The sequence below is a fragment of the Morone saxatilis genome, unplaced genomic scaffold, assembly GCF_004916995.1.
Source record: "Morone saxatilis isolate NCDOM2014 unplaced genomic scaffold, NCSU_SB_2.0 Contig19, whole genome shotgun sequence".
In the NCBI taxonomy this organism is placed as follows: Eukaryota; Metazoa; Chordata; class Actinopteri; family Moronidae; genus Morone; species Morone saxatilis.
Window position 1 is genome coordinate 23,391,868 of NW_023339751.1, and position 3,163 is coordinate 23,395,030.

General features: G+C 41.9%; 1 protein-coding gene across 1 annotated transcript in view; it reads right to left on the reverse strand.

Moving 5' to 3' along the window:
- Positions 1-825: 825 nt before the first annotated feature.
- LOC118329834 (reticulon-3-like) overlaps positions 826-3,163 on the reverse strand; it is a gene marked incomplete in the record, with an annotated part of 46,178 nt that continues 43,840 nt past the window's right edge. The window contains 1 exon segment of the mRNA XM_035664154.1: positions 826-1,312.

Below are 3,163 nucleotides of genomic sequence, written 5' to 3' on the forward strand. Positions count from 1 at the left end.
GTCTTTGGGCACAAATGGGTTAATCTGAATCTGCAGTCATGCTGTTCTGAATATTGATCTGTTAAATCCATACTGTTATATATACTGCACTGATATAATCTGCTTAAGTCAGAACAGTACGCACAGAAATCATTTTGATCCCTACAAATAAATAAATATTTATCTGCTGCCGTTAAAGAGACGTCAAACTGAAGGCTGTTTGGAGCCACCTTTAAGTTCATGTAATAACTTATATATAGTCAACAATAATACCTTGCAAAAACACAGCAGAAAACTCAAATCTCTACCATCTATGGAAGCCCATTTCTGCCAAAAAACATATTAGGAATGACAATAGTCTTTATTTACAAATGAAAAAACTATTTGATTTAAAAATTGTGAACCTGAAGGAGAATTACTTATTTATCTGTGACTTAGTATCTCAGTAAGATTAGTCAGATTTTAGAATTTGCACCTCAATTTTGGTTTAAAGTAAAAGACGAGAACACAGATTATCCAAAATATTACAACTTTGTCTACTACTCTTGATTTGGAATTCTAGACTTTGTATTCCAAAATTACGAGTATGTAAGAGAGAAAGTTGTAATAAGTAAAACTTCAAAGTTAGCGTAAAGTTGTACTTATTGCTGCAATCGAGACTTCATATCACATAACTGACTTTTTAACATTTGATTGACTCACTGTTTCTTTATTTTAACTCTGTACTTTACATTCATCCTTTTGATTTCCTTTCCTGATGGAAATGGACTTCCATATTTGGCAGTCTGAAGCTAACAGGAGCTAACATGAGTTAGCCAAGTTGACAGACAGATGAGGAGGCGGGACTTTCTTCGTCTAGAAGCTTTATTGATAATTGTTTACATCTCACAATGCATTCCACAAACACGGCTCCCAGCTGGAAGCTTTTTATCGTCACAATTGAAGTATGAAGTTTATCATTCACAATTATACTTGCATAACAAACAAATGCTTGAAGGTTTCCCAAAGTCACATCAAGTTGCAACTTATTAAGATATTGGCTCCACAGACAGTATGGTTATTTTTTTCTTTAAATCCCATTTCATTTTTTTTTTCCACTTTTTAAATATTTTATCTGATGTGGATGAATGTAAACGTGTTTCTTCCAGAGTTTTCATTACTAGACAGCTGCAATGACATGGAAATAACGACTTTTATGTAAGTAATGTGTTTTATTTGTCTGGCAAAGGTTTTCTAGGTGTTTCTAGCTAGAGTTACTCAGAAGCAATGACGTTTTTAAATGGTAGTACAAGCCCCCCTCCCCCCTCCCCCACCAACCCCCGCTGCCTCATCAATCACCAAACAGGCGGAGTCTCATTGGTGTTACCAGCATTGTGAAAGCGGGTTCCGAGTGGTGGAATGTAAAGAATACATTTTACTCACAGTACTGCTTGACTCTTATACAACTCAGAGCTACTTGAGTATTGCCAGTCATGATATGGTGTAATGGCTACTTAAGTACTTCTACCTCCATACATTTAGGTTTCAATTAAAATAAAGGCTTGAGCCAAAGCCTGAGAGAATAAAACATGAAAGAAGACAAAAGATAAAAGCCGATAAAGACTGAAAAAGTGTTGGGTATCAGAACTTCTTCTTTCCTTCTCCCATTGGGGAAATAATCTGGTGTGGTGTTGGGTGGTGTGGTTGTTGCGAGCTGCAATCAGGCCAGTAGCCTGGCTCGGTCAACAAACAAGGTTAAAGGATGTCGTTGGAAAGTAAGTGGTGACCGGAAGCGCGTGTGCCGTACATGTCCACAGTAAGCGTGACACTCGGGCGGCGAGGTGGTGTGTTTGTGAAGTTGCTTTTAATCGGTTCGGTGCGAAGGTAGTGGAGGAGATTAAAAAGATTGAGGATGGGAACCGTGGGGAGGCAGGATAAGTAGCTGTGTGTATGTTTACGGGCGTCTCAGACTCGCTTTAGGTTTTCGAGCTACAGTTTGATCAAATGATGCCAGGCTTTTGTGTGCGGTGCGCCAGACAACTTGGCGAACAACCTAACAAGCAGCAAATTGGAAGACACAGCAATGAGGGATGAATTTCTGATCTTTGATTGTTTGAAGGGATGGAGATCCGGGAAAAAGCCGGTAAAGATAGTTTTCCGAGTCATGGAACACCTAATAATATAAGTAACACCTGGAAAGTAATCCATGTGGCTGGGAAATGTTATTTCATGGGAAAGAGAGTCCCCCAATGCTGGAGTCGAGTCGCTTCTTTTGTCGTGGCACAGCTTCCAGCGCTCCGTAACGTTGGGGATTCGATAGTGTTCTCCTGTCTTCCTGTTCAGGATCCAGGGGAGAAGGTGCCTTGGGACTGAAAACGCGCAGAAACAATGATTGGTGTGTGGTTTTGGAAGCTAACGATAAGTCGCGAGGTTTTGGATCCAGGATAGTGCTGAAAGAGGGAAGATGGTTCGGAGGGGCGAGGGGGGTGGGTGTTAATGGTGAGGGAGTCGGGGTGGATATGAAGGACGTAGGTTCTTGGTGGAGGAGGAGAGGAGGGGTCTGTGGCGATGGACGCAGCCTTCTAACTTTATTGCAAAATAATAAAACACCTTTTTTTTTCCGAGTTCAGAATCCTTTTTTTGTTTTCTGGGAAAGTTGAAAACAGGGCTCCGGCAGTTGAGCTGAGCTTCACGACCACCGAGCGTCGCTGATGGACACTTTTATTTTTGGCTTCAGCGAGTTTTGAAATGTTCTGTGTATTTGACCGGTGAGATCTCACAGAACACATTTAATCTTGTATGAACTCCTCACCTCTCCGCAACCCAGGCGTGCATTGTGGGAGGGCCAGAGGTGCTCCTTTCAGCCCGGGGGTTCGGTGTTAGGAATTTTTCGTCTTTTTTTTCCAATTTCCCCACACTGGCCCGCGAGTTGAGGCCAGGATGCGGAAGAGATTTTTTTTTTCTTCCGGTCTCCCGGTGTTTTGTTGACGGGAGAACGGAGGAGCGAGCAGCAAACATCACGCGTCATTGTATTTTCTCCTGTATTTTTGCGTATGGATTACGGAGTTAGAATATTTGGATTTTTACTGCGTGGGTCCTTCAACTGTTGGAGCGTGCGTTGTCCTCAGGTTACTCTTGCTGCGTGGTTTCGCGCTCGGATGGTTGACGAAAGTTTGGTGAACTACGTCTTTTGACTGCCTGGCAT